Genomic DNA, 11,753 nt, shown 5'->3' on the forward strand with positions numbered 1-11,753 from the left:
GCAGCATTGGCTCATATAACAGGTGTTGTGTGGGGACCAGTGGTACAGTCTGGTCACCTTAGCCAGGTGCTCCAGAAGCTTGTGTGGGTGGTGTGTGCCCCCTGTTGTACTTGAGCCTTGATTGCTCTTGGCACATCAGTGTGTGGAATCGACCCTCAGGACGACTGGCTGTGACTACAGTACATGAGCTGATGTATGTGGGCTGACCTCGCAGAGTGGGATCGGCTGTAGCAGGGCTCCGGTGTCTGCTCAGTCCATGGCTTGGGCGTGTCATTTGTGGAGCTAATTGGGTGTTGTTCTGGTGTTGCTGAAGCTGATCACCAGGTGTGTTGGATTTGGGGCCTCTTGGGAGGGGCTGTGGGCAGGCCCAGGTCAGCTGCTGCTTGTGCCCAACCCGGAGCCACCCCGTAGAAGCTACAATGTGACCTACTCTTGGTAGCTGCCTTTGTGAGTTTGAGGCACCGAGAAGCGCCTACGCCAGACGCAAGACAGGATGATGGATAGGATACCAGAAAGAAACGGAGGTCCTCAATATCATAAAGTGCAGCCTGAGTGACTGTCTTAAAACAGAATAGTGACGATGCAACACCTCTGCTTACTGAGTGACTCCCCACTACGTGAGGGTAAAATTCATAGGCTAGCATGACACGTGCCTTCTTTGATTTGGTTCTGAAACTGCAGTGGTAGCTCCATCCCGTTCTCAGTGTTCCAGGCTTACCCCATTCCTTTGCGGCCTCACTTGCAATATGTTCTTTCATCCTCAGGCTTTTGCTCGCTGCCCTTCTGGAATCCCCGTCACGCCTTCCCTCAGCACCTTGCATAACTGTCAAGATGCAGCCCTATCTTTGCCGCATCTGCTGAGCTTCCCTGGTGCAACTGACTGTTGTCTCTTGTGCCCTTACGATACCTGACTCATGTGGGCTGTTGAAGTGGAGAGCGGTACTTTTCTGCTCTTATTTTTTCATGTGTTATGTCATCTCTACTCGTACTAGCGTGTAGGACAGAAAGTCTCATTTATATTTCCAGCTTCCCCTGGGGCTGTGCCTATGATTTGATGGCTACAGTAGAGTCTTTTGTCTTGTCGATGGATGGACTGAGTGAGTGAGTGAACGAGTAAACGAATATGGTGTTTTCTGAAGTTGGGTTGTTTTTTCTTTTTCCTTCTTTTTTTTTAATAGAAAGAAGCAACCAAACCGGCAACTGGAAAAGGAGAAAATGGTGTGGATCTTATTGAAAGTGCTCCACAAGAGCAAACAAGCAATGGTAATTTGACTTGTGCTGATGGAGCACAGCAGAATAATATGAGTGGTAATTTAGTGACTGTCTATGAATTCTTTCTAGCGTAAGTGCTGCTATAAACAAATCTAACATGTGTAGGTCCAAATGTGATATTTATTTCTTTTAAGCATTTTTTTTCTATCTTTTTTTCAAAAGTGTCCCCACTACTAACAACTGCTTCTTCTTGCAAATGCTTCAACCCCCTGAAATTCTTTTCTGCTATTACTTTTATGGAAATATTCATGACTGAATGTGTATTCAAAATGCATAGTAATATATGTTCACATTAATGTACCTGTGACTACATTTTATAGTTAGAAAGTCATCATTAGGATTAGGACAAGAGGAAGATGAAGAATCACCTTGGCATTCTGAGGTACTGTCTTTCACTATTCTTATTATTATCGTTATTATTTGAAATATCACCATTCTGTGATGTGAAAACGAAAAAGGTATGCTTTGACTTTACTTTCTCACCCCTACATTTCCCCATACACACCAATTTGTATGGTTTCGCCTGTAATTATTAAACTGGCTATGTGTAATATAATGAGACAGCGTAGTACAATTCTGCTAACTTGCAAGTTTCTCTTCAGGCAGTCAGTGTACTATAGTATAAAACACAAAGGTTTCCAAGTCATAAGGAATCAGTTTGGGTTCTGAAGTTAAGTTTCCCTAAAAGCTAAAGAATTATTCCAGCTCGAACTGTGCCCAAATGCATGATCTTGTGGGTTTTGTGGATGTGTAAATGTCCTAATGAGACTCAGAAAGAAAGAATTTGGATTTTAGGGTTTGCTTGTAACTTGTAACTTGAAAAGATAATGCCTGGGACATCAAAGTATTATTAATTAGTATTGTCAAAGAGATCTGCAAGGAACTTTTGCTGGGAAGGAAGAGCATGGTGAATACTAATAATACGTTGGATTATACTAACAACAATTCGGCTGAGCGCTGCTTTAATACTAACAACTGTCTTGTTCACTTAAAGTATCATGCATTGAGTAACTTGATGGCAACCGTCCTTGTAGTAATAGAAGTACAATGTAATGATGAGCTAATGTGAGGTGACAGCTGTGGAAAGATATAAGAAAAGTGTGATCTTCTGATATAGGCAACTGCTGCCTACTGGTACACTGTGTTTGACGATCAGAACAGACTAGAATTCTGGATGGGTCCCTTACTAGCTATGGGATCTTGGGGAAACTTCTTTTGAACCTGTCGGATGTCAGTGACCTCATTCGTCATAATGGTACTAATGACTACCTTTCAGGTATGTGGAATGCACAAATGTGGTAACGAATGTGAAAACACTTTTAAAACTGTAAAGGGAGCTATAGAATGTAAAACACAATGATCACAGTGGGATGTACTGACTTACTAGATATCGGGGACACTTTTTGTAAACATGTAGGACAATCAAATGGCGGTAGTGTCAAGAGCAGAGTGGAAAAGTTAGAAGGGGCATGTGGATTTCTAATCTGGGGGATGTTAAGTTTCAGGAGACTGTGATTGGCGATACCCCATAGATGTGTAGTGTTTTGGTACTTGAGGTTTGTTGGTGCCAGCTCAATGTTTTCACCTTGAGTAAATTTCTAGTTGGATACCAACTATGTGCTGGCCATTTAGACACTGAATGGAGAAATTGAGGGGTTCACCTGTAGTTATAGGCGCAGGAAATCAAGTGAACAACAGTCCATTATAAGTCACTATAAGTGCTTCATTTAAAGAGCGTGGAGAATGCTGGGTTAGAGAATATTGTCATGCGGGGCGGGGGGGCATAGTTGTACTTGGAATAGGAGTGGGAGTGGAATTTCGGTGGTCAGGAAAGATCTTTCTGAGTGTGACAAAAACTGCCAAGTGAAGCATGAGAAGGAGCCAGTCGTGTGAAGATCTAGGAGCAAAACCTGCTGGACAGAGACAACAATGGATCGCATCTGTCCATCATTTTATTCTAATATCTTGGAATGGCCACCAAGCAGGAGTGGGGTAACCATCATCAAACCATTTTTATATTTGTTGTTTTTTGTGGGAAAGAAATAAAATGTGCATAGTAAGTGTCTGGTACATTTTAGATGATTATAATAAATAAATGTTCTTATTTTTTCCTGATTAGAAATTCTTATACTTTTTTGAAATGTTGCATAACTATATGTAACATTTTTCCTATTATTTATTGAAACGTAATTTAATGAAAAGTTTTTCTTATCACTTTGCCACTTTGTTCAATCATTTTTTCTATCAATATTGTTGTCAAATAACAGTTCGGTTTTTCCAAGCTCTTGTTGACTTAGATGAAGTAGGTTCTAAAATGTTCTGTTTAGACTCAACAGGATATACACCAACGTTTCTTACCATGTCAAGCAAGTATCTTGTTTTAACACTAAAAAACAAATCTGTCATTGAAATATTTAACAGTTATATCAAGTACACTTATCAAAATATTAGGTCAGTGCGAAAGTAATTGTGGTTTAAAAGGTTAAAAACATTGCAAAACTGCAATTACATTTGCACCAACCTAATATTTGCTTAAATACCAATTTTTCAAAAAGTCCTTTTCTTGGTGGTGATAACACTAATATTTTTATCCTGAATTATTAACTAGAAATTGTATGAAGTGTCCATTAGTTACTAATCGTCCTGTTTCCTAACCCTTTCAGACGAGAATTGAAGTGGAAAATCCTGGTCCTCACGAAGGTGTAGGAATGGACGATGTGCAACCCTTCAGACCAGGTGCACTTTGCAATACCAGTTTAATTTTGGGAAGGAGTACGCAAGGACATTTGGCATGCTCGCAGTCTTCTATTCAGAATTCCTTTCTTTTGTTACAATTTAATGGAAGGATTTCACATAAGCAACATGATGTCACTGTTGGTATTGATGTTTGAAAAAAAAGACATCGACAGGAATAAGAAAACAAGATTTTAAAAATGTGACTTTAATTCAGATGTTTCTCCTCTTGGTTCGATATCCTAAATGTCCCAGTTTGGAACCCCTGTACTTAATAGGGGTTCTCAGAGGTTAATTATCACACTGGAAGATATTTCCAGGGTTTGAAAATGGTTCTTTGAATTTTGACCTTTACCCAGAGTAAGCCTCAGTTGCTACCATGTCAATTGTGTTTTAAATTTACTTCCTCTTAGTGTTGTAACACTGATGGTCTTAAGACAACCAGATGTTCTGCTGAGCAGACACCGGGTGTGTGTGTACGCGCGCTTATGGTGTCTTTGATTATTAAAAATGGGAGAAGTAATTAATCGTAATGAATATTTGGTAGACACAATCTTTGAAAACAGGAATTCTGAAGCTTTTGTGCCTTGGGATGCTTTTATGCTATTAAAAATTATTGAGAATTCCAAAGAATATTTTTAAGTCGGTAGTCTCCGTAGATAGTTACAGTATTAGAAATAAAAACTGAACAATGTAAAATACGAGCTCACACAGGCATGCATTCCATGAACCATTAGAGCTAAGACCCAGTCACCATCAGACCTATGATGTTACCATCAGAGCTGTGATATCACGGCCGTGGAGAACTCTACTGCACACTTAGAAGAGAATGAGAGTGACAATGGCAAATGACATTTAGTCTTTCTGTGAAAATAGTTGTGACCTTTTCGGGCCCCACGACTTACAGATCTTGGGACTTCAGGGATTCTTACATGACATTGGAAACCACCGTTTGAAATGATGTACGGGCTTCCTGGACGTGAAATGATAAAACAGGCTTTAAAGCTTCACTTCTACAATTGTGTTTTTCTTTCACTTGTCTTAAAAAGTTTTAAGCTGAGAATATTGTTTAAAAAACAAAAGGAAAATAGTTTTGTCATATATTCGTTTTCTGTCTCATGGTGCCCTGTACTCTTTGGAGCTCATGTGGACCTAGTTTGATCCTATTTTTCCTTGGAAACAATAAGGTCACCCAAGACTGTAATTTGTCACATGAATATCTGTTTATCTAAGGCTTAAAAAAATGAATTCTGAAGATATTGGAGCATTTAGAAAATACCATTTTCTTATAATAAGTAGTTTCTTATTTGAAGTCGTACCATTCATTAAAAGTTTTTGTAAACCCACGTTTGTCATGCATATTTAAACTAAAGATAAGTGGTTACACGTAACTTTGGATCATAACAAAAAAAAATCATACCCTGCACCATCTATTAAGTAGGTAATTTTTAATTGGAAACACATTATATAATAGAAATTGCTGCCTGATGATAGTTAATTAAACTTACCTGTGTCAATGGCAAGTATAGGACACCTAAAATAAAATGTACTCTGAAGGAATAGTGTATTGGGGGAAAAGGAGGACGTGTGACTGTTTCTCTGAAAAAAGAAGTTTTACAACATAGTCAACTTTGTGTTATTTTTACATCCTAATAAATGAAAAGTTAATCCCAGAATTCAGACGGGGATTCTACTTCTTTGACCTCTAATCATGGAACTTGTCAAAGATCCGGGGATTAGAAAGTTGGTGATAAAAGGCCATTTGCCACACACTCAATGAGCAAACCTATGTCAGCATCCACAGAGTTTGGACAGATGACCGTAATAGACAAACTAGACTCAGATTGTAGGTGTGTTTCTGTTAGGTAATAATAGGCTCCATGACTTGTGTGAATCACCGCTACCAGAAAACAGAGAAAGCAAAGAAGGAAATAAAGGAACAGAAAGTGTTCAACCCCAGCCCACCTCTATGTAGCTTCATCATAGTTCTGACTTTCCAACAGTCACTTTGTGGCAAAACCTACTTTATGTTTACTCTGTTTATGCAACTTACAACAAAGCAAAATGACTTTTAGCAAGACATTGGCGTTCTTCCTGAACCACAGCAACATATGGGAATAAGAAAAAGAATGAGGTGAAAGCGTGGTTTCCTTTAGACTAGTATTTACCGTACACTGGGGAGTGGGCAGCAGGATTATATGTACCACATTGGGACCAGATGGGAAAACTTCATAAAGATCTAAAGATTGCCTAGTGAAACAAAACATAGTTTCTTAGCTTTAGTTTTATATTCTGAATTCACAGGTATCAGTTAAAACTATTTATTGTAAATGAAAAAGCACCTTCCGAAACCAACAATCAAATATTTCTTGGATTTTCTATGGCTTTATATATTTTAGAATTGACTTTCCCAGCAGTGATGGGAATCGTCGAGAATTAAATCTATAGCACTTCCTTCTCAGCTGTGTCCGCAGTCTGTCTCCTCTTCTCTCTCTTCTTCCTTAAACCCCAGTGCTGAATCCTCAAAGGTGAAAAGAAATTTTCAGAATAGGAGAGGAAAACATTTCAGCTATAAGGAAGGGTGTACACTGATAAATGCATCAGAAGTAACAGTCATTTTGGAAACAATGAATGACGTTGCAGTTGAATCTTAGGGTGTTGTTCAAAAGATACCATTACCAGGTAGAGAGCAGAGTATAGAGTGCAACTCGATATGTTTGTCCTGCATTTCTAAACTGTCTTTTGTTTCTGATTGTTCTTCCATCGATGTTCAATGAATGAATTTGTGGATGAATTTTTGACATGTTTGTATGCCTTTCAGTTTGTGACATCTCATATTTCCCAAATGGTTTGTTGAAGTGTTAGCTAATTAGAAGTATTTCTTAAGTAAATATTCAGGAAAAGATTACGCTTAATTTGAACTCTCAATTGATAAGATGTTATTTTCTGTATTTATAAAGATTATAGCTTTTATCAAACTGTTCTAAGTAGTTCGTTTTAACTAATACGTAGATTTGTCAGCAGGACAACACCTAGGAATGACATCGGAGGAAGGGCAAGCGAGGCTTGATGGAAATGAAAAGACCTACACGCATGTATGTGAAATTTACTTTGAAATTTCTAGTATAGTATGGTTTTCTGTGCTTTTATAATATAATACAGTCCAGTTGAAATTACCTTACATGCTAGCCTTTTAGAGTCAAAAGGTCATAACTGAATGATATTTATAACATTTGAACTAGTTACAAAACTTAAAATATTGTTAGAATCTATAGATATTCATAGCTCAAGTTTATCTTTGGATTGAGGCAAAAAAAATAATAAAGTCCTGAATATTGTCTGCGCCTTTAATTTTTATAACTCCCTTACGTAATAAAGAAAGTAACATCAAATATTGAGTCACATGATGAGACAGTTGAAATTATGAACCATGTAAAAATGATGGCCACTGATTCGGGCTCACGCGAAAGGAGTCAGGATTCTCAGGGGTTCAAAATGTGCAGTTCCATATGGCTGGTCACTAAGGTCAAGGTTAGAGATGGATTCTTCCTTGTGACCTCTGTGTAACGGACTCTGAGTCTACATTCAGGGAGAGAATGGGGTCATGCACTCAACTCAACTGCTTTTTAAGAGAATCACACCTTCCAGGATGGGACCTTTGGTTGTTAGGGCACAAACAATAACTTTCTAATTTCTTTCAGTTCAGTGTAGGAAATCAGTAAATATGATTTAATGTTTTATCTGCTCTTATTAGTGGGTAGTGAGTAAGTTATAATTGGATGCAACAGATAACTATGTCAATGTGTAACACTGTCATAGTGTATAATTGGAATTAATATTTAGGAATTTGCTTCTCTTACTGATTGATGTTAATCATATGGGCTCCTAATTAAAGTTTGCCTATTCTCCAGTTATTAATCTTGAAAAAATAATCTTAAATTCACTATGGGGTCTCACGATTTAAGATATGGTGGGGTGAACTATTTTAAGTGAGGAAGCCTCTGTGACATTAAAAATCATCTACTATCTCATTTTTTGGGTGGATTTAACATATAAGCGATTGTTCAGTGCAAACGGTGACAAAATTAGTTTTGCGGGTTCATGTTTTTCTTCTAATTTAGACTAAGGCAACTTATTTTTCACTTTCTAGTTACAGTCCAATAATTTGGGAGTAAGTAAATGTAGATTAAGATTCTTAACAGTTAAATTTAGTTATATTCTAATTTTTCTCGGTTCATATTCTATTCTCCAGGTTATACAAGAGGAAAACGACACTCAGAGGCCACTTTCCCGAGAACAGGACAAGAGAATATTACATGATGCAGTTCTGACCAATTGCCTTCAACAACAAAAGGAGACAGAAATAAACCTTCAGAAAATGAATTCTGAGGTATTTTCTTTAGTCCTTTTCAAACATGTGTGTGTGTATTCGTGTATGTACATATTTTAAAAACCAATGTTGTACGTATGGGAATTGTAGAGGATTTTAAGAGAGAGAGAGAGAGAGAGAGAGAGAGTGTGTGTGTGTGTGTGAGAGTATTTTAGGGGGAGTGACATTTTTGGTCCATTGCAATAAATGATATTCTTGACTGAAGTCCTTTTATGTCCAACAGTCAAGTAGTGACGTTCCCAATGTCTCATCTAAAGGGGAGGCTTTCAATGCTTTTTACAGGGATCGATGAGCTTTCTACAATCTCAAAACTATTGCTACTGATAACGGAAGTTTCAGTGTGAGGCAGTGATTTCATCCCCTTGCTGTATTAGCAGAGAGGTTAGTTTTCACTTCCACTGATTGTAAGGAGTAGAGGCATAGCCAGGTCAGGGACCGTCTTTTAGATCCCGTTCTCCTACTTTTGAGAAAGTAACAACTTGCTCCCAGTAGAGTCCTACTTCAGACTAGGAACTTTTGAAGAAATTGGATGCCGTGATACATACTTAGTGATAATTTATTGGTGAGGATTTTATTCAAAGAAGTCAGTGTATTTGCCCCTGTTTCACATTTATTTCTCCTTTAAACATTATGAAAAGGAAATAACACTTATGCAGCAGCAAATGATCTCACTACTTTCTAAGAAGAGCTCTATAATTTTGAGCTTATTTTCCCTGAGTGTTTTGAAATCTAAGGCTTCGTTGGAATTTACATATTTCCACTAGAAGAGCAGCAAGCACACTATTGCGGAGCCCAAAGTCCTGCGGAAAATCCTGACCTTGCTCATCTTTTTAATCACTCTGTTCAAGATTGTGATAACGAAACGAGTTCATTGATGTATAAAGAAGTGCTTAGCGCAATGCCTAGATGTATCAGTGATTAGTAGACTTAATCTTATAAGTGACTCTGAAAGTATTAGAAATGTAGAATATCTTTTCAGTATTCTTGGGAATAAAGTTGTAGGAAATGTAATCAGTCCAAATGTATGCAGAGTGAATACTCTTACTGTGGGAGAGGTGTATATTCAGACGATAACCTCTATTTTAAAGTGTAGTCAGACTTCTTAATCTTTTATTTCATGCCTTCTGGGTTTGCTGCCTTTCCAGTTCTGAGACGCTTAAAGTTCTCTTATGATTTTAAAATTCTCTTTTTCCATTTCATGGATTCAGCATCTTATATTAATTTTGTTTTTAACTTTTTGGAATTTATTCTTGTATAAAGTTGGAGGTTTGGATTCATCGTTGTATTTTTCCAATGGGATATCCACTTACTGCAACCTTTTCATTATATAAACATTTAGGTTCTTCTTTAATTTCAGAGGATATCATGATATGTCATTTCATTGAATGCTAGCTACAAGTCTCCTTTGTTTTACTTAGGTTTCTGAGAGTTATGAAAAAGAAAAAGACCTGTTGCCTAAAAATCAGATGTTGGGGGATGAAATCGCCATAGGAAGACTGCAAAGGGACACACTGAAAACTCAGAATCAGGAAATGGAAAAAAAGTACTTTGAGGACACTGCAAACGTAAAAGAAAAGAATGACTGTCTTCAAAAGACGAGAAAACTGAATGACGAAACACTAACAAAAACAGTATTTGAATGTAACAGACAGCTTAATGTCCCAACAGCTGAGAATACAATGCTGAACTCTCAGCTGGAGAATGAAAGACAAAGCAAAGAAAGACTGAAAACAGAAGCGGAATCCACCCATCATTATAAGCTTAGTAAGCAATTAATAAGACACCTACAAAATGCTTTCCAGGGATTAAGAGATGAATGCTTGCCCTTATTGGACAAAAGCGGGTTTGCTATGTGTAACCGAAAAGAAAAGAAGGCGATTCTTTCTCAACAACTTGCTAAAGCTGGAAGTAAATTCAATAGCTTAGACACTGAGCTCCCTCACACAAGATATGCTGTCAGAGACAGGACATTGGTTTTTGAACCTGTACTGAAAGACCTAAACCAAACTCAGTGTCAAGAGGAGGAAATTGAACCCGTGTATCAGAGGGAACACGGAAACGTGAACACATATATTGGAAAGTCGGAATCCTTAAAGGAGAAAGGTTTTGACTTACAAAGTGGAAATATGCTTCTTCGACGGCAACTGGATGATGCGTTCAACAAAAGTGACAATAATGAAAACTCAGGAATGAGTGTTGAAGAGCAGCTTCAGGAGGGCAGAAAAGTGCTTCAAGCTGAATGTGAAAAACAAGATCCTATTGCGAAAGAGAGACATAAGGAGTTAGTCGACACATTGATTCACTTGGAAGGAAGAATATGCCAGTATGAAAACGATGAATCAGAAAGAGAAGTAAGTATCCAGAAAAATAGTTTTCAAATTTCCCGAAAGAAAATTCAATGTTCAAATATTTGATGATGGCTAAGTGTTGAATCTATCTGAATATTAAAAATATATAGATTACAAATGCATTTGTGCTAACAGCTTAAAAGCATACATTGTATCCAGCCAATAAAACTTAGACCTGTGAGGTGCTTTACTTTGAGTCAAGACATTGTGTTGACTATGAAATTTTAAGGTATAAATTGTTATTAGATACATATTGATATGAATGATTTAGTCCTATACTGCTGCAATAATAATTTTCATCTTTGTTACCACATTGTAATACCATTGTGAAGCAGATAAATGGAAATGCTCCTATGCAAACAGAATTTTTAGAGATAAAGGTTCAATTAAGTGGATTACGTAGAGTTAATTCTAGATTTCCCACATGAACTGAAGTGTAGATGCTGTCCCTTTCCCTCACACACACACACATTTGATAATTAAGAAGCATTTATTGATTGATTTCAATGAGAGAGCCACTGTTCTATGCTCTGTAGCTATAAAGCTGGGGTAGAGATGGGGGTGAGAATCTCAATACGTGATTTCTCCCTAAGTCGCTTACAGAATAGAAAGAAAAAAGATCAAAACAAACAAACAGAACAAAGCCCCATGGGTGCAAGGTTGTAAGCACAGCAATCAAAGCCTGCTAATGTTATTATAGACACACAGGGATGGGGCACCCAACCCAATCTGAAGAATGGCTGGAGGAGGTTTCAGCTGAGCTGAGCCTCAAAGAACAAAAGGATAGAAGCCAGGAACAGAGGAAGGGAATGGAAGTGGGCAGACAGCATGAGAAGGGTAGCAAGGAAAGACATACACGCAGTGTGACAGGGACAACACTGCAAGGTGACTGGAAATGACACGGGTGCGGTGGGCATGAATGCGTAAGCTGGTAGGAGATGGGGATCAATCTCCCAAGGGCATCTCAGCAGGGTACCAGCATGGTCAGGTCTCAGTTTGGAGCAGACCTC

At 37.9% G+C, this 11,753-nt stretch overlaps 1 long non-coding RNA gene across 2 annotated transcripts; it reads left to right on the top strand.

Annotated features, from left to right (window-relative positions):
* Positions 1 to 2,095: 2,095 nt before the first annotated feature.
* Positions 2,096 to 10,905, top strand: LOC109439781 (uncharacterized). 2 transcript variants are annotated; one of them, XR_012492232.1, is made up of 5 exons: positions 2,096 to 2,548; positions 3,936 to 4,008; positions 7,030 to 7,100; positions 8,258 to 8,395; positions 9,814 to 10,905. It is a non-coding gene; the product is annotated as an uncharacterized LOC109439781 (long non-coding RNA). The 2 variants fall into 2 exon arrangements; XR_012492231.1 differs by lacking the exon at positions 2,096 to 2,548 and having other exon boundaries at positions 3,755 to 4,008; positions 9,814 to 10,904.
* The last annotated feature ends 848 nt before the right edge of the window (positions 10,906 to 11,753 follow it).

Source organism: Rhinolophus sinicus, linkage group LG15 (assembly GCF_036562045.2).
Source record: "Rhinolophus sinicus isolate RSC01 linkage group LG15, ASM3656204v1, whole genome shotgun sequence".
NCBI classification, from domain to species: domain Eukaryota; kingdom Metazoa; phylum Chordata; class Mammalia; order Chiroptera; family Rhinolophidae; genus Rhinolophus; species Rhinolophus sinicus.